Genomic DNA, 23671 nt, shown 5'->3' on the forward strand with positions numbered 1-23671 from the left:
ATTCATTCATTCCTTTTTCATTCATTCATCCAGAAAATGTTTTTAAATATTCACGAGGAGCCTAACTCTGTGCTAGACAATGGAAGAGGCAGGCAAGATGGTTTCTGCCTCTAGAGGAGTTTCTAATCTTGCTGAGAAAATACTCTTTCAGGCCAGGCATGGTGACTCACACCTGTAATCCCAGCACTTTGGGAGGCCGAGGCGGATGGATCACCTGAGGTCAGAAGTTTGAGACCAGCCTGGTCAACATGGTGAAACCCCGTCTCTACTAAAAATACAAAAATTAGCCGGGCATTGTGGCACATGCCTATAGTGCCAGCTGCTTGGGAGGCTTCAGCAGGAGAATCACTTGAACCCAGGAGGCAGAGGTTGTAGTAAGCTGAGATCGTGCCACTGCACTCCACCTGGGGTGACAAAGTGAGACTCTGTCTCAAAAACAAAAACAAAAAAACTCCTCATGCAAACATACACGTGTAAATATAACTGGAAACAGTTGCATGAGATTTAAAAGAAATCCTCAAGTGTCATCTTCTGAGTGAGGCTTTCCCTAATTTGTGCAGCTAAGTATACACACACATATACACACACACACACACACACACACACACACACACACACACACACCCCTAGCCAGCATCCCCTGTCCCACCTGGGCCTTCTTTTCCTCCTTCTACTACACTGTAGAAACTGCCTGTACTAAAAGACAAACAGGCACATTACAATTTTAAAGAGTTTATTGAAGCAAACAGCGATTCATGAGTCAGGCTGCATTAGACCCCAAGTGGTTCAGGGCTCCACTGAGGGGGTGCAAGGTGAAAACTTTTGTGTTTTTTTTTTTTGAAACGGAGTCTCACTCTGTCACCCAGGCTGGAGTACAGTGGCGTGATCTCGGCTCACTGCAACCTCCGCCTCCCGGATTCAAGCAATTCTCCTGTCCCAGCCTCCTGAGTAGCTGGGATTACAGGTGCCCGCCACCACACCCGGCTAGTTTTGTATTTTTAGTAGAGAAGGGGTTTCACCTTGTTGGTCAGGCTGGTCTCGAACTCCTGACCTCATAATCTGCCCGCCTCGGCCTCCCAAAGTGCTGGGATTACAGGTGTGAGCCATCACGCCCAGCCAGGTGAAAACTTTTATAAAGTATTTGCAGAAGCAAGACAGAAAAGATTTGAATGATTAAAGTGGAAAATCTCAGAGATTAGTTGGTTTCTGATTGGTAAAGTCTCTAGTTAGAGGTTTGTTGGCAGTTTCTGCTTGGTTAAGCTTGTGTTTTCTTTTCATTAATGTTTAAATTTTTTATTTTTATTTTTTGTAGAGACTGGGTCTCACTCTGTTGTCCAGGTTGGTCCCGAACTGGCCTTGGAAGATCCTCCTGCCTCAGCCTCCCAGAGTGCTGGGATTACTGGCATGAGCCACTGTACCTAGTCTATTCACTTGCGTTTTCTTGGGCTATGGCCCTTTACTTTGAGTTGGGTTTCAGTTGCTTACTTAGGAACCCAAGGCACTTTGGAGCTATCTCAGCCTAATGGCCTCCCAATTGATTCTTTTTTTCTTTTTCTTTTTCTTTTTTTTTTTTTTTTTTTGAGATGGAGTCTTGCTCTGTCACCCAGGCTGGAGTGCAGTGGCATGATCTCGGCTCACTGCAACCTCCACCTCCTGGGTTCAAGCGATTCTCCTGCCTAAGCCTCCCAAGTAGCTGGGATTACAGGCGCCCACCACCACATGCAGCAGCAGAGATGGAGTTTTATCATGTTGGCCAGGCTGGTCTCAAACTCCTGACCTCAGGTGATCTGCCCACCTCAGCCTCCCAAAGTGCTGGGATTACAGGCATGAGTCACCACGCCTGGCTCAATTAATTCTTTTATACCTATTTATTTTGTTTATGGTCTAACTCCTCCTACACAAATATAAGTTCTTGAGGGCAGGGATTTGGACCTCTTTTGTTCACTGATACGGCCCTTGTGCATAGAACAGGGCTCTATGTAGTAGCTGCTCAATAAGTTATCTATTGACTGAATTAAGCAACAAAAAGGTGGTGCTCAGAGGACAAGAGCAATGGTATTGCCAAGCATTGGACAGGAAATGAACAATTGTACCTTCCAGCAGCAGGCTACTGTAGCTCCTCTGCCCTAGGGAGCTCCACCCCTCTTTCAAATGCTACTGTAAGTCCCTGGGTAAACCACACTCTCCATCTAGCCCCAGTCCAGCCCATCCCATTCCTGCCTCTCTTTGGTAGACTCCTGGTGGTTTCCTCTTCCTGCCTTTTTAGCAGCCTGACTCAGATCAGAGGCAGGAGTGGGGAGGGAGGAGGACACGGGATGTATGTCCACCTGGCTGTGAGCTCACCAGGATGCGGCTGGGCCTTATGCCTCCTCGGATCCCAGAGCACAGGTCCTGGCATGTAGTAGGTGCTCAGTTCTGGGCAGGCCAGTTTTTATGTGAGTGCTGCATTCCTGCAAACTGCTTCTAATTTCAAACTCACAGAATTCAAGACAAGTTTTCCCCCAGGAATAGATATAAAGTAGGGTCTGCCTCCTTTCAAAACTTTTGCACAAGTGAGACTTCATACCATTTGCATTGTCCAGTTTCAGATTCTCTTGAAAATGCCAACTGTGCAAGAGGAGCCAAGTTCTCTCCCCTGCTTTTGTGGCCCTGTGGCCTCTTTCCACTGTTTCTGCCCTCAAGAATACAGGATGCCTCCTCAAATCTCCCTTTTGTTCCTTTAAGACCCACTGCAAAGGTCAGCCTCCTCCATGAAGCCCTCAGAAACAGTGGGCCCCTCCCTCCTCTGTGCTCTCAAAAAATTTTGTTCCTGCCTTTGTCACAGGCAGTTGAATTGTAAACGAGCTGCTAATGGGTCCATGTCTCCATTAGATCTTGAGTCCTTGACAGCAGACACTACGTCTAAGTCATCTCTTTAATCCTATCACCTTGTATATAAATGAAGGAATGAATGAGTGAATGGGGCGCCCAAGTAACTCCCACAGATCTCCTCCAAAGCTGATGTAAGCTTCCAAGCTGGATTCATCAGAATCACCTTTGGAGCTTAAAACAAACCAACAAACCAAAATAAAACAATGCAGATTCTTTTATGTCACTCCAAACCTTGCTTAGAAATACCCCCGCTCCCAAGAGATTTTGAAGATCAGGCAAGCGGGAGCCATAGCGCTAACCAGGGCCTGCCTTAGATGTGCCTGGGGCACTTGGTAAAGGCACACAATCCTGGGATACTATCCTGAATTTTTTTTTTAAATTTTGTATATATTTATTTATTTGAGACAGAATCTTACTCTGTTGCCCAGGCTGGAGTGCAGTGGCTCGATCTTGGCTCACCGCAACCTCCACCTCCCAGGTTCAAGCGATTCTCATGCCTCAGCCTCCCCAGTAGCTGGGATTACAGGCATGCGCCACCACTCCTGGCTAATTTTTGTATTTTTAATAGAGACAGGGTTTCACCATGTTGCCCAGGCTGGTCTTGAACTCCCGAGCTCAGGCAATCAACCCTCCTGGGCCTCCCAAAGTGCTAGGATTACAGGCATGTGAGCCACCACCACCCAGACACTCCAGGGAGAGTTTTTATTTAACAAAGGCCGGAGGTGACTGCAGGAGTCAGAGTGGTTTGGGAAATGCCCCAGGCCCGTACACCTCAATAGCTCCTAATCCTTGGTGAGCACACGTCCTCCATCCCCTTTCAGACAATGAGTACTTCCAGAAGTCCCCAGTAATTTCCAGGGCAGGAAGGAACTTTAGTGATGATTCTATTGCAGGGTTTGTCCACCTCAGTACTATTGCCATTCTGGGTCAGATAATTCTCTGTTCTGGGAGGTCCTGTGTATGGTAGGATGTTTAGCAGCATCCCTAGACTCTATCCACTGCATGCCAGTAGTAACACCTGCCCCTCCATCCTCCAGTGTGACAACCCAAAATGTCTTCAGACATTGCCAAGTGTCCTGGAGGAATATATATCACCCCTTGCTAAGAAACACCTTGGTCCTGCCTGGGGCTCAGGAAGGCTGAATTCTTTGCCCAGGGGGAGTAACAATAAGATTTCAGGAAATAGTAAAAAGTGAAGATGAAGACCATGTACAAAGACGTTTATCACAGTCTTGTTTATAACAACAAAACAACCAAACTAGAAGCAGCCAAAGCGACTAAAAATAAAAGAAAGATCTGTTAGCACTTACGGCACCTTGTAAAATGGGATTTAGGCAGCCATGAAAATAGCAATATCAAAGATTAACTAATGACATTGAAAAATAAATAAAGGTTATATGAAAAACCAGCTTACCTGGTGGGATGAAGAGTGTGGTCCCAACGTTATCTAAATGTGAAAGCAAAAGAACATAACTTTTTGCTATTTTCACAATGGACACTTAGTTAATTTTTTTTCCTGAATAAAATTTTTTGTACTAAAAAAACTAAAAAAATACAGAGAAACTGAAATTCTTCCTCTACATTCTACTTCCTAATCACAAGGCCAGAAGAAAATGTCGGGGCGCCCCAAGCAGAGTAAGAATTAACAGGTTACACTGGTATTCTTCAAGCACACATTCAATATTTCTCTATTGGGAGTGGGGAGAAACTGACACTTACTGAACAAAAACAAAAACAGTATATCCTCTGTTTCAAAATAAGCAATTTATAACCAAGCACTGAAGATTTTTTGTTTTCAATTACAAAATAATTGAAATATATGGAAGGTTATAGAAAACAATATAAACAAATTCCTATGTACCTACGTTAACTTACTTTAGGTGTTTAGTTTTTAAGAAATGTTGTGGGGCCGGGTGCAGTGGCTCACGCCTGTAATTCCAGCACTTTGGGAGGCCGAGACATGAGGATTGCTTGAGCCCAGAAGTTCGAGACCAGTCTGGGCAACACGGTGAAACCCCGTCTCTATGAAAAATTAAAAATTAGCTGGGCGTGGTGCCATATGCCTGTAGTCCCAGGTACTCAGAGGCTGAGCTGGGAGGATCGCTTGAGCCCGAGGAGGTTCAACTGCAGTGAGCCATGATGGCACCACTGCACTCCAGCCTGGGCAACAGAGCTAGACCCTGTCTCAAAAAAAGAAAAGAAATGTTGTAAATCTACTTATATAGTCTAAGCCATATTCTCTTACATTTTTCTTGCCTACTTGCCCTGAAAGAAATCACTATCTGCCAGGCGTGGTGGCTTACGCCTATAATCCCAGCAATTTGGGAGGCTGAGGCGGGCAGATCACTTGAGGTCAGGAGTTGTGACCAGCCTGGCCAACATGGTGAAACCCCGTGTCCACTAAAAATACAAAAATTTGCTGGGTATGGTGGTGGATGCCTGTAATCTCAGCTACTCGGGAGACTGAGGCAGGAGAATCGCTTGAACCCGGGAGGTGGAGGTTACAGTGAGCCAAGATCACACCACTGCACTCCAGCCTGCATGACAGAGTGAGACTCTGTCTCAAAAAAAAAACAAAAAAAACCCAGAAATCACTATCTTGAAGGTGTTAACAATCATTTCCAGGCATGTTTTAATATATTTATTATATGTGCATATATCCATAAATAATTTGAGTCATGCAATTAAATAACATTTATTAATATTAATATAAATAGCATCAAATTATAGTCTCTTGCAATTTACTTTTTAAATCTTATGATTTTAAAAAATTTATGTTTATGCATATAGATTTAATTTATTTATTTCAGTTGTGAATTATTATGACATTATATGACTAAATTACAGCTTATTGATCCTTTCTTCTACTGCAGGACAGTTCTACTCTTCTTCCACTGCAGGACAGTTCTACTCTATCTCATTTTTCCATTATTTCAAACAATGTCCTGGTGAGTTTCCTGCAGATCTCCCTGTGAATTTGTGGGAGAGTTTGAATTCTATGGCAGCACTCATCAAACCTTTTGATGTCAGGATTCCTTTACATTCTTTTTTTTTTTTTTTTTTGAGACTGAGTTCACTCTTGTTGCCCAGGCTGGAATGCTATCTCAGCTCACTGCAACCTCTGCCTCCTGGGTTCAATCCATTCTCCTGCCTCAACCTCTGGAGTAGCTGGGATTACAAGTGCCCTCCACCACATCTAGCTAATTTTTTGTATTTTTAGTAGAGATGGGGTTTCGCCATGTTGCCTAGGTTGGTCTTGAACTCCTGACCTCAGGTGATCCGCCTGCCTTGGGCTCCCAAAGTGCTGGGATTATAGGTGTGAGCCACCACACCTGGTCTTCCCTTACATTCTTAACAATTATTGAAAGCCACAAAGAACTTTTGTTGAAGGGAGTTATATCTATCAACAAATACCATAGTTAACAGTTTAGAAATTACAACTGAGAATTTTAAAAATTTTATTCATTTATTTGAAATAACACATCTATTTCATGTCAATATAAATAACATTGTTATGAAAAGTAACTTCTTTAAAATAAAAAAATTTAGTAAGATAAGTGGTAGCAGTGTTGTTCTTCATTTTCACAAAGCTCTCTGTTTACTGTGCTATGTTGTTTTGGTTGAAGCCTATGAAGAAAATTTGGCCTCACAGATCTTAAGAGTCTTTTCAGATCATTGTGGATATTCTTTGATAATACTCACTTAACAACTGGTAGTTTCTTAAAGATTGGTTGCAGTGTAACACGTGAAACCATATTAGTGCTCATTTTGTGCTCTATTACATTAAAAGGCATCGATCTATCTTGTACTTTGAAAGGACCTTTTACTTGTGATTTTTGTAACATCCTACATTGATCATGATTCACCCAGTCCTGCAAATCTGTCAGATGCTGGCACACTTTACTACACAATATCGCACAAAAAAAAGAATGCATTCACTAACATCACGTTTTAAAAAAAAATTTATTTTTTTTTAAGACAGGGTTTCACTCTGTCACCCAGGCTGGAGTTCAGTGGCAGGATCTCAGCTCACTGCAACCTCCACTTCCTGGCTTAAGCGATTCTCCTGCCTCAGCCTCTCAAGTAGCTGGGACCACAGGTGTGCACCACCACACCCAGCTAATTTTTTGTATTTTTAGTAGAGACGGGTTTCACCATTTTGCCCAGGCTGGTCTTGAACTCCTGAGCTCAAGTGATCTGTCTGCCTTGGCCTCCCAGAGTGCTGGGACTGCAGACGTGAGCCACTATGCCGGGCTTACCTGATAGCACCTTTGATTTTATCAGGAGAACTTTAGCTATTGAGAAGCTGTCAAGCTCACAGGGCAGCAGGTCCAAGTTTCCCACAATTTGAAAGCTCAAATTTTGTCACTGAATTGACAAGCTCTCTTCTTTTTTCAGAAAATATCTCCCAAATACCCCAATTTGAATAACCACGGTATGTCCATTGTTCTTTCAAGAAAAAATAACGTTCTATGAAAAAAGTGGCCAGTTCATCTTTCTTTTTTTTATTTTTATTTTTTATTTTTTGAGACAGAGTTTCGTTCTGTCACCAGGCTGGAGTGCAGTGGCACGATCTTGGCTCACTGCAACCTTCGCTTCCCAGGCTCAAGCAATTCTCCTGCCTCAGCCTCCCGAGTAGCTAGGACTACAAGTGGGCGCCATCATGCCCAGCTAAGTTTTGTATTTTTAGTAAAGACCAGGTTTCACCATATTGGCCAGGCTGGTCTTGAACTTTTGACCTCGTGATCCACCTGCCTCGGCCTCCCAAATTGCTGGGATTGCAGGTGTGAGCCAGCGCGCTGGGCTAGTTCATCTTTCAACACACACAGTCCCCTGTGTGCTTTCCTCTTGAGTATTCAGCAGAAGGGGTTTACGTGCAGTTCCCATTTCCTCATGCAGAACATTCAAAATAGGTACCCAGGGTCGAGATTTTTACATTTTAAAAATTCTACTGCTCCATCAAGAACATCCTTCAGTAAAACTGTTTTTTGTCTTTGTTTGTTTGTTTACTGAAGGGCATGACAGTGACAATTGGTGCAGGTTAAGGCCACTGCCTTGTTTCATGCTAAGGCACTATCACTTGAATGTCATCAGTGCAAATGTTGTCACAGCAGAAAAGACAAATAACATCTTAGTGTTTGTTCTTTTATTTATTTATATATAGAGAGACAGGGGTCTTGCTATGTTGGCTAGGCTGGTCTCGAACTCCTGACCTCAAGTAATCCTCTTCCTGCCATAGCTTCCCAAAGTACTGGGATTACAGGTGTGAGCCAGCACGCTTGGTTTCCTAGTTTTGTCTGAAAATAGTTTTGACCTTGCAGGTCTCCTTGGAAGCATCTCAGAAATCCTCCTGGGGTTGGGGGCCACATGTTCAGAATTGCTGTTCTAGGTTAGCTAAACAGAAGCTAAATTATTGGGTGGTGGAGTGGGTGCATTTTACCTTTACTAGTCTCTCTCAAATTGCTCTTCAAAGTGGTTTTTATCAACTTCCTTCCCACCAGCAATGTGTAAGCATTCTCAAGTCTCCATATCCTGGTCATCACTGGGTGTTGTCCAACTTATATTTTGCCAATCTAGTGGGTATGAAATGGTGCCTCATCGCTGTATTCATTACAGGAGAGCATGTCAAGTACATTTGGAGTGGTCTTTCCAATCAGTTCTTTAACCACTCATAGTTGGGTGGTGCTTATGGCACTCACTAATAATTGAGGTAGTTCCCAAGAATATAGATATATCAAATCTCTTTCAACATAGGTTTAAAAGTTGGGTGTGTTTTTCCCCCTAGCTTTCATGTTGGCAAAACATTTCCCACTTCAATTTTCTTCTGCAATTTTCCAAATGAGAGAGCTTCTGGAAAATGCTATTCCAGGGTTTTTAATAATTTACCCCCTGTAAACACTGCTAGCCCATATGTGATCTGGTTTCAAAACTGCAGTTGATTACACAGCAGATTAGAGCCTGCTGTTTTCAGGAGTGGTGATGCTGCCTATAGTAGCAGGTGTACATTGTCGAAACACTCAACACAGATTTGTAGATGCTGCTAAAACTGATTGTGCAGGAATCTCGGTGAGAAATGGTATATCAGTCTCTAACATGCTAACTTTTCAGGAGACTTTCTAGAATGCGTGTGTGTGTGTGTGTGATTTTTGCTTTACCTGTCGACTCTATAAACTCACCCTCATGTGAGGAGCAAGGCTATTCTAAATAGTATGTGGGAGCCGGAATTAGCAGACACCAGGTTTCTCATTTCTCATTTATTTCAGTAATGTTTAGCTCCCTTTATAAATTTGCATTCTCAGCATCTGTTCATCTAAACCAGAAATTGGCAAACTTTTACCATATAACTCCAGATAGTAAATATTTTAGGTTTTGTGTGCCACATGGTCTCTGTTACAACTACTCACCTCTGCTTTTGCAGGATGAAAGCAACCAGCCATAATAGGTAAACCAAAGGTGTGGTTGTATTTCAAGAAAGCTTTATTTGCAAAAACAAGAGAGGGGTAGGCTGGGTATGGTAGCTCACGCATATAATCCCAGCACTTTGGAAGGCCGAGGTGGGAGGATAGCTTGAGACCAGGAGTTCAAGACTACCCTGGTCAACATAGAAAGACCCCCATCTCTACTAAAAAAAAAAAAGGCCAGGTGTGGCAGTGCATGCTTGTAGTCCCAGCTACTCAGGAGGCTGAGGCTGGAGGATTGCTTGAGCATAGGAGTTGGAGGTTGCAGCAAGACCCTGACCCCTGGTCTGGACTGCTTCTTCATCTGGCTCTCTGGGGAAAGCCTTGGCTAAGCCTGTGGTGTTCATTCTTCCAGTATTATGGTCTGTTGTTTTTACTTTCTATAACTGTGGCTGGGCTTGGTGGCTCACGCCTGTAATTCCAGCACTTTGGGAGGCCGAGGCAGGCAGATCACCTGAGGTCAGGAGTTCGAGACCAGCCTGGCCAACATGGTGAAACCCTGTCTCTACCCAAAGTACAAAAACTAGCCTGGCGTGGTGGCCTGTACCTGTAATCCCAGCTACTCAGGAGGCTGAGGCAGGAGAATCGCTTGAACCTGGGAGGAGGAGGCTGCAGTGAGCTGAGATCACGCCACTGCATTCCAGCCTGCTGGGTGACAGCGAGGCTCTGTCTCAAAAAAAAAAAAATAAAATAAAATACATACACATATATACACATATATATATATAACTGTGCATGTGCCTATGTATTGTTGAATCTTTAATGAAAAAGAAGTAAATACAAGAAGGTAAACATGAAGATGATGTAGATAACAAATAAGATTATTATTACTGTAAATTATAAAACTATATAGGCCCTGAGAGAACTTGAAATGCATGCCAACTAGGCCAAATGATGAGGAGGATAGACATGGCAGCTGTCCTTTCGGGGCCCTCCACTGCTCTCCAGAAAACAGAACTCAAATAAGTTCCAGAAGGCTCCTTGGAGAAAAAGCTGATTCCAGGTCTGGGAAAAGAAAAGTCAAAGAGGAGGCCAAAACCTCTGGTTGTGCCAGACAGGAAGTTGTGCTCAAAGCATGAGGGGACACAGGGATCCACTTGAAGGAGTCCCTTTGGCCAAATCTGGGGAATTTGAGCATCAAAGTGAGTAATAATAGTAATGAATTATAACTCACTGAATAAAATAAGAATCCCCAAATCCATACTGATATAAATAAATAAGTAAATAAGTAGACAGGGGAAAATGGATAGTTCTTCCTTACAGTTGAATGCCAAGTAGTATAGATAGATGGAATGATGGAGTTCGAAAATCATCAATGGATGCTAAAACCAGTGGGTTAAAGTTTGACGAGGAACAGGCTATTTTCAGTTTTAGAGTACCTTAACACAAATTATGTATTCATCACAGAGGGAAGCACGGTAACTTTACAATGCAGAAATCTGGCAGATATTACTTTTACCAAATGATTAAGGTTAATATCACCAATATTGGGTCAAATTGGCATCTTGTGCCTCCTGACGTGACGCACTGAGAAGAATAGTGTCCCTATCCAAATGCGCAAACTGAATCTCATCATGGAAAAACATCAGACAAGCCCAAACTGAGGGATGTTCTACAAAATAACTGGTCTGCTCTCTTAAACAATCATGGGAACATCAAGAAATGCAAGGGAAAGCTGGAGAGCTGTCCTAGATCAAAGAAGACGAAAAGAAGCATGACAGCTGAATGCCCCAGGTGATCCTGGATTGGACCCTGGACTGAAGAGGAAAACTAGCTGTAAAGGACACTTGCTTTAGGGACCACTGATGAAATTTGAATATAGACTGCAGATTAAATAATAGTTTGTTTTTATTTTTGTTTTGAGACAGAGTCTTGCTCTGTCACCCAAGCTGGAGTGCAATGGCATGATCTTGGCTCACTGCAACTTCCACCTCCTGGGTTCAAGCAATTCACTTATCTCAGGTTCCCTGGTAGCTGGGTTTACAGGCGACCGCCACTGCGCCCAGCTAAGTTTTGTGTTTTTAGTAGAGATGGGGTTTCACCATGTTGTCCAGGCTGGTCTCAAACTCCTAACCTCAAGTGATCCACCTATCTTGGCCTCTTTTATCTTGGCCTCCCAAAGTGCTGGGATTACAGGCATGAGCCACTGCATCCAGCCAATAGTTAACATTAAATGTTCTGATTTTGATAACTATACTAAGGTTATATAAGAGAATGTCCTTGTCCTTTCGAAAAACAGTGATTTAGGGTTAAAAGAAAATTGGTTCTGGTAACATGAAGAAATGCCTTACAAGCCAAAGTTGGGCTTCCCCGTATGTATGAATTCTAACACAATGTTATCTAGGAAGGTGGAGGCATCTTCTGGCTAATAGCCTGCCCTGAATTAGTAGGCCCACAGATTTTCTCATCTATTTATTTTCTTCCCCCGGCCCCTGATACCTCTGCTCTGTCTATTTATTTTCATTTCAATATATTGTATAATCAGAAAAAATCATACCAAAAAAAAATTTTTTGGCCGGGCACAGTGACTCACGCCTGTAATCTCAGCACTTTGGGAGGCCAAGGCAGGCGGATCACTTGAGGCCAGAAGTGAGACCAGCCTGGACAATATGGCGCAACCCCACCTCTCCTAAAAAGACAAAAATTAGTTGAGCGTGGTGGCGCACGCCTGTAATCCCAGCTACTCGAGTGAGGCACAAGAATCGCTTGTATCAGGAGGTGGAGGAGGTTTCAGTGAGATCGTGCCACGGCACTCCAGCCTGGGCGACAGAGCGAGACTCTGTCTCAAAAAAAAAAAGATTTTGAGACAGAATCTCGCTCTGTCGCCCAGGGTGGAGTGCAATGGCACGATCTCGGCTCACTGCAACCTCCGCCTCCCTGGTTCAAGCGATTCTCCTGCCTCAGCCTCCCGTGTAGCTGGGACTACAGGCACCCGCCACCATGCCCGGCTAATTTTTTGTGTTTTTAGTAGAGATGTGGTTTCACCATGTTGGCCAGGATGGTCTCAATCTCTTGACCTTGTGATCCACCCGCCTTGGCCTCCCAAAGTGCTGGGATTACAGGCGTGAGCCACCGCACCCGGCCACAAAAGAAAAAAGAAGATTTTTTTTTTTAAGTTTAGGAGAAGGGCATTTCAGGTGGAATGAACAAAATTATAAACGTGGGATATGCAAGTGGTTTGGGGGTTTAAAATATATCCAAGTTGTTGCAAATGAGTAGTGGAAAAATAAGACTGAAAAGGTAGTTATGTTCAGATTATCAAGGACACTAAATATCATAGTAAAGTGTGTTAATTTTGCTGATGGGGCAAAGGGCAACCATTCATTGAGAGCTGTTGAGTAAGAAAGCGACATAGAGCTGAACATAGGGAGGAGGATCCTGGCTGCATGTTTAGGTTGGAAAAGCAAGAACAACACCTGGAACTGGAGGGATTTTCGCAAAAGTAGGGAAGAAGGCTGTAGTGGTTAATAGTTGAGGGTCATCTTGACTGGATTGAAGGATGCAAAGTATTGTTCTTGGGTGTGTCTGTGAGGGTGTTGCCAAAGGAGATTAACATTTGAGTCAGTGGACTGGGAGAGGCAGACCCACCCTCAATCTGGGTGGGCATCATCTAATCAGCTGCCAGCACAGCTAGAATAAAGCAGGCAGAAGAAGTTGGAAAAAGCAGACTTGTTACTAGTGGAGGGTGTCCAGTTTCTTGGCTTCTTGAACAAAGAATTGGACAAAACGCACAAACAAAGCAAGGAAACAATGAAGCAACAAGAGCAGAGATTTATTGAAAACGAAAGTACACTCCATAGGGTGGGAGTGGGCTGAGCAGCAGCTCCAGAGCCCCGAGACAGAATCTTCTGGGGTCCAAATGCCCCCTAGAGGTTTCCCACTGGCCACTTGGTGTACATCCCATGCAAATGAAGTAGTGACCCGTAATCAGTCTGATTGGTTGCAGAAAGCAACCAATCATAAGTACTTTCGATTTTCCACCTGCCATGCAGAAAGATGTGGGGAGGGTTTGCAAAGGGAATAGCTTCTGGTCCTTTCATTACTTAGGTTTGGAAAGTTGGGTTCTTTCCTTTGATTTAGTTCTGGGAAGTCAGCGTGAATCAGCCGTAGATTCCCTGCCTCCAGACCCTATTCTCCTGTCTCAGACCCGCTGAGTCTTCCGGCCCTCATTTTTCTGCAGTGTTAGATGCTTGCTGACCTTGAACATCAGACTTCAAGTTCTTCTGCTTTTGGACACTTGGACTTACAGCAGTGATTTGCCAAGGACTCTCGGGCCTTCGGCCACAGACTGAAGGCTGCACTGTTGGCTTCCCTACTTTTGAGGTTTTGGGACTCAGACTGGCTTCCTAGCTCCACAGCTTGCAGACGGCCTATTGTGGGACTTCACCTTGTGATCGTGTGAATCAATACTCCTTAATTAACTCCCCTTCATATATACATCTATCCTATTAGTTCTGTCCCTCTAGAGAACCCCGACCAATACAGGGGCAATGAGTGTCCCATTCACAGTTCAACACACATTTTTGCATAGCTGCAATTGGGGAAATAGAGATGGATACAGGAAGATTCATCTGCCTTGAGGAATTCTTTGAGGCTATGGGAGCCAGTGGACTCGTCAAAAGGAGGCAGTAGAAAGGGATGGAAACAAACAAAGAAGGAACTTGGGGAAGTGCCTGCACTGGGGCACAGGAGCAGAAAGAGGAGCCAGCGAAGGAGGCAAGAGGGATCAAGGAAGAAGGAGAGCCAGGAGGGCACAGTGCCATGGAGGCCCCACGAGAGAAGTATCACCAAGGAGGGACCAGACATGGCCGAGAGGTGTGAAGGCTGCTGAGAAACTGGGTGCAGCCCTTGGATGTGGCTGTTGGGTTCTAGTTAATGTCTTAGAATTTGACTCAGTAGAGCAGGAGAGGGGAAGTCAGACGGAAGGAGGAAATGGAGGTACCAGGTAAATGTTGCCCTTTGGAGAAGCTATGTGGTATTATAAAGGAAGAAGGCAAGAAAGCAAAATCTGAAGAAAATGGGATCGAGGGATGTTGTCATTCTCTTTTGATGCCACAGCAGATCCCCTCCTTGCTTCTCTGAGTCTGCCTGAGGACAGACACACCTTCACCCAGGGCAGCCAAGCAGAGCTGCCCATGCTGCCTGTACCTACACAGCTGTCATCGGCCCGTGGGCATGAGAGTGGGGTCCGTGTGGCCAATGTCTCCTCGTATTTTATTACTCACATGCAACACTTAATTACCAGCCTTCCAGATTATGGACAAAGAGGTGATGCTTCTATTGCCTAGAGAAGAAAACAGTGGTGTTATCTCCACTGAAAGCAGAAGAACAGGGGCAAACTCCTATCAGGCAGTGGCAAAAAACAATTCAGTCTCGCCCCTCTCCCACCCAGAACTCTGCTGGTCAAGCATAAATCTTTTCATTAGTATGGAATTCTGTGTTCCTTTAACATTTTCACTCTGTAATGGTGATAGCAATGATGACAATGATAGCTAAATATTTACTGGACTATGTGTCTGGATGGTATTTTTTTTTTTCTTTTTTTGAGATGGAGTCTCGCCCTGTCGCCCAGGCTAGAGTGCAGTGGCACGATCTCGGGCCACTGCAACCTCTGCCTCCTGGGCTCAAGCGATTCTTCCACCTCAGCCTCCCAAGTAGCTGGGACTACAGGCACCTGCCACCACACCTGGCTAATTTTTGAATTTTTAGCAGAGACAGGGTTTCACCATGTTGGCCAGGCTGGTCTCGAACTCTGGCCTCAAGTAATCCACCCAGCTTGGCCTCCCATAGTGCTGGGATTACGGGTGTGAGCCACCACGCCCAGCTGCCTGGATGGCATTATTACAAGGAAGGAAACAAACAAAGGAAGACTTTGGGGAGTACTTGCATTTGGGGGAAGGAGCAGAAAGAGGAGCCAGTTAGTTTGTAGAGCTCCAAGCAAGATAGGGGATGATATCTCCATCTCTTATCTCTCTCTCTATAGATAGATAGGTAGTTAGTTAGATAGATAGAGAATAGGTGGGCAGATAGCTAGATATGATAAATAGATAGATTGAAGGGCTTGGGGTATGTGATTGTGGAGCTGGCCGGGCAAATTCGAATCCACAGAGCAGGCATCAGGAAGGGTGGGCTGGAACTCTCAGGCGTGGGCTGACGCTGCTGTCCACAGGCAGAAATCTCTTTAGGGAAGCTTTGGCTCTGCTTTTAAGACCTTTCAACCGATTGAATCAGGCGCACCCAGATTTTCAAGAATTATCTCCCCTGAAGTCAACGGATTGTGGGCTTTAATCATGTTTACAAAATACCTTCATGATAACACTAAGCGTGTGCACATGTGCACACAAATGCTCAGGCGCACACACACACACACACACATACTCAAGCTGATTTGCCCAAGTTTGTTTGCATAGAGCCAACTGGGAGATTTGCTGCCTGGGCCACCACATTTTCAGTTAGTGCTTGACTGAGTAACTGGGGACTGAAGCCTAGCCACGCTGACACACCAACTTCAGGACAGGCACATCCATAGAGTCAGAAAGTAGATGAGTGGTTGTGTCAGAGGGGCTGGGGGAGGAGGATGAATGGGGAATGATCATTCAAAGGGTACAGTGTGTTCTGGGGTGAGGGAAAAGTTTTGAAACTAGAGAGAGGTGGTGGTTGCCCACATTGTGAATGCATCAAATGTCACTGAATGGTACACGGAATGGTTAGTTGTATGTTATGTGAATTGCAGTTCAATTCAAAATAAAGAAAGAGTCCTAACAAATACATGGAGAAATGGTTGACTTCTGTCTTTCCCTGGCGCCCTAGGGCTCCCCCTAGCTGACCCCTGAAGACTCCATTCTTGAAGAGATCTGGCCCCACTCCAAACAAAATGAACCAATCAAAGGTTCAGTTTGAAGACAGAGAGAGAGAGAACAAGGCCTCACCAACCTCCCAAGTTCCTGACACCCTGGGCCTTTGGCCTGGCCAAGTGCCAGCCAGAGCCTTCTGGCTGGAGTGGTTGATGGCTGCATGGTCCTGAGCTCAGCTAAGGTCCCTGATGTTCCTCTGATCCCCTTCCTAGGTCAGGAACTCGGGGAGAGGCCTCCCAGGTACCTGCTGGTGCCAAATGGTCCGAGCCCCTCTAATCAGGATCTCTGACTGTCGAGTCCCTGTGGCTGACGCAGTGACTCTAACTGCCGTGTACTACAAATTAATTCATTCCGTTAGGCCTTGCTGTTCGGTAACTGGCTGTCACAGAGATCGCCCCGGGAGCTAATTGAGAGTTGTGATCCGTGGCCGTATTTCCATTAGTGGCATAATGACAGGCAGCCACTGCGCACACACAAATACACACTGAAGCACAAAACACCGGTACACATATACACACCAGACACTAAGTGAGGGATACGAGCGTACAAACGCTTAGGGACACACACACACACAGAGTCAAGCTGATTTGCCCAAGTTTATTAGCACAGAGACAACCTGGGGATTGTGTACGAGGGCCACCACATTTTCAGATCCCCTGGATGAGGATGAAGCCCCTGTGAACACAGACACTGGGACTGACCCACTGGCCACTGCCAAGAACACAGAGCCCCACCCCCACATGCTGAGGCACCTGGGTCCATAGGTGCTCCTGTGGGCAGTGGGACCTGGGTGTCCCCACTTGGCTTCCTTTGACCAAGGGGAGAGACGAGGTTGTGGCCACTGCAGAGACTCTGTGTGGACGTGTGCACAGCAGTTGGTGTGAATAAATGGTCAACGGTTCTCATTTCAACCAAAGTTCACTAACCTCCCGCTCTTTGCCAGGGAGTGATGAATACATTCATTAATTGTTCAAGAAGTCCTTATTGGCTGGGCACAGTGGCTCACGCCTGTAATCCCAGCGCCTTTGGAGGCCGAGGTGGGAGGATCGCTTGAGCCCAGGAGTTCAAGACCAGCCTGCGCAACACAGGGAGACTCTGTCTCTACAAAAAATATAAAAATTAGCCAGGCATGGTGGTCGCACCTGTAGTCCTAGCTACTTGGGAGGCTGAAGCAGGAGGATCCTTTGAGTCCAGGAGTTCAAGCCTGCAGTGAGCCGTGATGGCGACACTGAACTCCAGCCTGGGCAACAGAGCAAGATCCTATCTCCAAAAATAAATAAATGAATTTTTAAAAATATTTAAAAAGAAATCCTTATTTGGCTAAGAACTAGGCACCTTTCTCCCCACTCAGTGATTTTCTTAGGCTGGGTTCCCCAGAAGCAAAGCCTGAGTGAGGATGTGAATGAGGCGGTTTCTGGGACAGGAAGCTCCTGGAGGGGCATGGGACAGTGAAAACAGGGAAGGGAAGGAAGGCGATGCAGGGAATGTCAGGGAGCAACTCACCCTGTGGGTACCCGGGGCGCACTCACGCTAGGGACCCTGAGAGAGTGTGGAGAACGAGTCCCAGTATTGTCCTACTCCTGCCTGAGGACAGGGGAGCTGAGGCATTATCTTAAGTTCCCATTGGACATTAGCTGAGGGTTGCTCCCAGAGGCATGAGCTCCCTGGCACTTCTAGCCTAACCATTGTGCAGACCAAGCCTGCTTCCTAGCCAGCAGCCCTCTGTCAGAGTCAGGGCTTCTTCAGTAAGTACCTAAAGAGTGATTGCAGGGAAAGTGAGTGCAGGGGAGGTGAGTGCAGGGGAGGTGAGTGCAGGGGAGGTGAGTGCAGGGGTGGTGAGCGCAGGGGAGGTGAGTGCATGGAAAGTGAGTGCAGGGGAGGTGAGCGCAGGGGTGGTGAGCGCAGGGGAGGTGAGTGCAGGGGAGGTGAGTGCAGGGGAGGTGAGTGCAGGGAAAGTTAGCACAGGGGAGGTGAGTGCAGGGGAGGTGAGTGCAGGGGAGGTGAGTGCAGGGAAAGTGAGTGCAGGGGAGGTGAGCGCAGGAGAGGTGAGTGCAGGGGAGGTGAGTGCAGGGAAAGTTAGCACAGGGGAGGTGAGTGCAGGGGAGGTGAGTGCAGGGGAGGTGAGTGCAGGGGAGGTGAGTGCAGGGAAAGTGAGTGCAGGGGAGGTGAGCGCAGGAGAGGTGAGTGCAGGGGAGGTGAGTGCAGGGAAAGTGAGTGCAGGGGAGGTGAGTGCAGGGGAGGTGAGTGCAGGGAAAGTGAGTGCAGGGGAGGTGAGTGCAGGGGAGGTGAGTGTAGAGGAGGTGAGTGCAGGGGAGGTGAGTGCAGGGAAAGTGAGTGCAGGGGAGGTGAGTGCAGGGGAGGTGAGTGTAGAGGAGGTGAGTGCAGGGAAAGTGAGTGCAGGGGAGGTGAGTGCAGGGGAGGTGAGTGTAGAGGAGGTGAGTGCAGGGGAGGTGAGTGCAGGGAAAGTTAGCACAGGGGAGGTGAATGCAGGGAAAGTGAGTGCAGGGGAGGTGAGTGCAGGGGAGGTGAGTGTAGAGGAGGTGAGTGCAGGGGAGGTGAGTGCAGGGGAGGTGAGTGCAGGGAAAGTTAGTGCAGGGGAGGTGAGTGCAGGGAAAGTGAGTGCAGGGGAGGTGAGTGCAGGGGAGGTGAGTGCAGGGAAAGTTAGTGCAGGGGAGGTGAGTGCAGGGAAAGTTAGTGCAGGGGAGGTGAGTGCAGGGGAGGTGAGCGTAGGAGGGGTGAGTGCAGGGAAAGTGAGCGCAGGGGAGGTGAGCGCAGGGGAGGTGAGTGCAGGGGTGGTGAGTACAGGGGAGGTGAGTGCAGGAGAGGTGAGCGCAGGGGAGGTGAGCGCAGGGGAGGTGAGCGCAGGGGAGGTGAGCGCAGGGGTGGTGAGTGCAGGGGAGGTGAGTGTAGGGGAGGTGAATGTAGGGAAAGTGAGTGCCTGTAATCCCAGCTACTGGAGAGGCTGAGGCAGGGGAATCACTTGAACCCGAGAGGAGGAGGTTGTGGTGAGCCATGATCATGCCTGCCATTGCACTCCAGCCTGGGCAACAAGAGCGAAACTCCTTCTAAAAAATATATTTAAAAAAAGATGCAGTTTCTTTCTCTAAAAATCCTATTGTACGTGTACAAGACAAACTCCTGCCCTCAGGGAGCTGAAGTTCAAGAGGCAGGACAGCGGATGGCTCAAGGCCAGCCTCTGGCATCCATTGAGCAGGGCTGCGGATAGCTCACCTGGGAGTCCTCCTCCTGATGTGCTCATGGAAAGTGCTGCTCTTAGGCTGCCTCCAGGGCCCTCTGTTTCTCACCCCACACAGTATCCTTCAGCCTCTCCTGCATCCACCACTTCAGCCACCACTCACAGACAGGTGACTCCCAACCTAGACAGCTCTCACCTGGCCTCTCCTCAAGGCCCAAGGCTGGATGTCCAGCTGCTGACCTGCATCCCCACATGGACGCTGTGAAGGAGCTGCTGACCTGCATCCCCACGTGGACGCTGTGAAGGAGCTGCTGACCTGCATCCCCACGTGGACGCTGTGAAGGAGCTGCTGACCTGCATCCCCACGTGGACGCTGTGAAGGAGCTGCTGACCTGCATCCCCACGTGGACGCTGTGAAGGGACATGACACTAAACATGGTCAAAACCAAACTCACTGTCTCCCCTCCTCCCCATGAACAAACCTGATCGTGGTCACCCTTATTATTTTTTTATTTTTCCTTTTTTCTTTTTAGCTACCCTTATCCCAGCACTGAAAACAAACCTTAGTGCTCCTCAGCTCAGAGCATGACAGACACTCCACCTCTCAAGCTAGAAGCCTAGGATTCTAGGATTCAGTCTGGACACCTCCTTTCTACATCACTGATGACCAATTAATATCAAATTCTGTTAGTGCCACTGGTTCTATCTCCACTGCCACCATACTAATCTAAGCCACTCCTCAGGCATACACACACAATGGACACTCAAAAAATATCTGCTGGATAAAGGCATGATCAGATGGACTAGCACTTCTATGAAGGCTCTTGAGACGGCCTCCTCCAGCAGGGTGTTGCACTGACACTAGGGGGCAGGCCATCTACTTCATAATTGTTTCAAAGATAAATGAAAAGAAACATACTCCAAGTAGATAAACTATAAAACCCAGACAATGAGTCTGAGTGAACTGCAATTAATGCCCTTTCTTTACTTTTGATAGAAAATGTGACTCAAATCAGCTCAAGCAAAGTAAGGGAGAGGTGGATTTAATGGTTCAGATAGCTAAAAAGACCAGTGGTAGAGCTTCAGGTACAGCTTGATCTAGGTGCTATTGATACCATCAGGACCCCATTTCACGCTATTTAACTCTTGATTCCACTTTTTTTCTACATTAGTTCCATTCTCAGAGAAGTTCTGACCTCACATGGGCAAAATGGTTGCCAGAGGTCCAGTCCATAGCCTTGCAGGTTCAAGACCAGTGGGGAAAAAAAAGAATTTGCTCTTCCTTGGACTTGTGCCCATCCTTAACCAATCTTTGGGACCAGGGAGATGGAATGTGCTGATTGACCAGGTCCTGAAGTCTTGGATAGGGCCCTACCTAACCTGAGAGTGAGGGAAGTGGGGTCCCCAAGAGGGAGTTTGAGTGTGATTTACTCAAAAAAGGGGAGATGGAAGCCAAAGGCAGAGGCCACAGACAATAACTTTCCTCAATTAAGACTTATCTGAAGGCCGGGCGCAGTGGCTCACGCCTGTAATCCCAGCACTTTGGGAGGCTGAGGCGGGCGGATCACGAGGTCAGGAGATCGAGACCATCCTGGCTAACATGGTGAAACCCTGTCTCTACTAAAAATACAAAAAAATTAGCCGGGCATGGTGGCAGGCACCTGTAGTCCCAGCTACTTGGGACACTGAGGCAGGAGAATGGCGTGAACCCGGGAGGCGGAGCTTGCAGTGAGCCGAGATCGCGCCACTGCACTCCAGACTGGGCGACAGAGCGAGACTCCGTCTCAAAAAAAAAAAAAAGGCTTATCTGAAACAGGAGGATGCTTTGCCCAGGGCTGGCAGGACCACTGGATGGAAGGTCATGAAGGTTAGTTACCACGAGCCACTAACCATGAGCAGCAGCCAGCTGAACAGAGCTCTGGGTCTGCCCTGCTTATTCCAGCACACACTGCACAGTTGCAAGGCCATACCCTGCATATGTGTGGTACAGGTCGTGGGTAGGAAGGGAGAGCTTTGGGTCCTTCTGCTTTCCCCAGGATTCTGGTTATGGATCACGGTGCCTCTCACTTGCTATCCTGGGTTGAATGGTGTCTTCCAAAAATGCATGTCCACTTGGAACCTCAGAATGTGACCTTATTTGGAAATAGGGTATTTCCAGGTGTAATTAGTTAAGATGAGGTCATATTAGACTAGATCCAATACGATTAGTGTCATTTAAGAAGTGGAAACAGGCCAGGTAGGGTGGCTCATGCTTGTAATCCCAGAGTTTTGGGAGGCCCAGGCAGGAGGATAGCTTGAAGCCAGGAGTTAGAGACTAGCTTGGGTAAGATAGCAAGACCTTGTCTCTAAAAAAACTTTAAATATTAGCTGGGCGTGGTGGTGTGCACCTATAGTCCTAGCTACTTAGGAGGTGGAGGTGGGAGGATCACTGGAACCCAGGAATTTGAAGCTGCAGTGATTTATGATGACGCCACTGAACTCCAGCCTGGGTAAGAGTAAGACCCTGTCTCTTTTTTCTTTCTTTCTTTTTCTTTTTCTTTTTTTCTTTTTTTTTTTTTTGAGACGGAGTTTCACTCTTGTTGCCCAGGCTGGAGTGCAATGGTGTAATCTCAGCTCACTGCAACTTCTGCCTCCCGGTTCAAGTGATTCTCCTGCTTCAGCCTCCTGAGTAGCTCGGATTATACGCATGCACCACCATGTCCCGCTAATTTTGTATTTTCAGTAGAGACAGGGTTTCTCCATGTTGGTCAGGCTGGTCTTAAACTCCTGGCCTCAGGTGATCCACTCACCTCGGCCTCCCAAGTTCTGGGATTACAGGTGTGATCCACCGCGCCCACCCAGACCCTGTCTCTTAAAAAATAAAGTAAAATAAAAATAAGTTTGAAAAAAAGCAGAAGAAAGGACAACAGAGACACTGACACACAGGGAAGAATGCCACATGACCAGAGACGCAGAGAGTGGGGCCCAAAGAGGAAAGGCCACCTGGGGCCACCCAAAGAGGAGAGGCCACTTGCTTAGTGGTGATGCTGGGACCAGAACCTGAGTCTCTGGTCTCTTCCAGCCCTGCCTGCGGAAGTTGGATCTGTGAGGAGTCAAGGCAGGCACCGGCTTACAGAACACGAAGTGGTGTCCAGCTATTCCAAAGCATTTTCCTTGCCTATTTGCTAAGTATTCCTCCTGATTAACCCTGAGCTCAGACTGTCTTTATAGGGTTCTGGTTAAAACGGACATAGTAATGTGCTCAAATGTAACTTCTTTTCAGCACCTGGCAATATAATGACAAAAATAATTCATTGTAAGAATTATATCTGCCACGCACGGTGTCTCTCGCCTGTAATCCCAGTACTTTGGAGGCTGAAGCAGGATGATCACTTGAGCTCAAGAGTTCGAAACCAGCCTGGGAAACAAAGCCAAACCCTGTCTCTACCCCCCAAAATACAAATATTCACCAGGTGTGGTGGTCCACACCTGTAATCCCAGCTACTCTGGAGGCTGAGGTAGGTAGATCGCTTAAGCCTGCGAGTCGGAGGTTGCAGTGAGCTGAGATTGTGCCACTACACTCCAGCCTGGGCAACAGATGGGGACTCTGTCTCAAATAAATTAATTAATTAAATAAACGTAAAAATCAAAAAGTTATATCTTAAATATTTAGGCTTACAGAATGCTTTCCCATAGGTCTCGACTAGGGGCAATCTTGTTCCCTAGGGGACATTTGGCAATGAGTGGAAACATATTTGGTTGTCACAAGGAGGGATTACTACTGGTACCTAGTGGGTAGAAGCCAGAAATGCTGCTAAACATGCTACAAAGTGCGGGACAAAACCCACAATAATTATCTAGCTTCAAATGTCAGTAGTGCCACAGTTGAGAAATATGGTTATAGATCATGCCGTTTAATCCTCCTAACAACCTTCAAAGGCAGAATTTTTCAACTCAGGTGCCGGGGTACACATGGGTTACACACAATGGCTCCTCCTCTCCACCCTAGAGGCCGCCAGATGGGGCCTGGAGAGCCCATGGATCAGTTGCCTCTGGTTGCTTGCAGTCTCCTCCTGGGCTCTTGCAAAAACGGGCAGAGCCGAGCATAAAAGTACTTGGCAAGCATTCTTTTGAAGTCTCCAAACGAGGCAGTATTATGCCTATTACAAAGGCAAGTACATTGAGACTCAGGAAGCTTGTCAGTTTCAGAGTCACACAATTCCGTCGTGGCTCCCAAACTAGGAAACATTAAAGCAGATTTTTTAATGCTCACTGTGTAAAGAATTGATGGCTATTTCTATTTTATGAATGAA

The 23671-nt window shown here is 46.5% G+C and overlaps 1 long non-coding RNA gene across 3 annotated transcripts in view; it reads right to left on the minus strand.

Annotated features, from left to right (window-relative positions):
* Positions 1-16761: 16761 nt before the first annotated feature.
* LOC129049939 (uncharacterized) overlaps positions 16762-23671 on the minus strand; it is a 142370-nt gene continuing 135460 nt past the window's right edge. The window contains exons 4-5 of one of the 3 annotated variants that reach the window (XR_008513358.2): positions 19658-19790; positions 16762-17284 (exon numbers count right to left, since the gene is read on the minus strand). This is a non-coding gene — a long non-coding RNA (uncharacterized LOC129049939). Of the gene's footprint in view, positions 17285-19575; positions 19791-23671 lie in introns of all 3 variants that reach the window. The other 2 variants (XR_010137000.1, XR_008513355.2) reach the window with 2 other exon arrangements.

The sequence above is a fragment of the Pongo abelii genome, chromosome 15, assembly GCF_028885655.2.
Source record: "Pongo abelii isolate AG06213 chromosome 15, NHGRI_mPonAbe1-v2.0_pri, whole genome shotgun sequence".
NCBI classification, from domain to species: Eukaryota; Metazoa; Chordata; class Mammalia; order Primates; family Hominidae; genus Pongo; species Pongo abelii.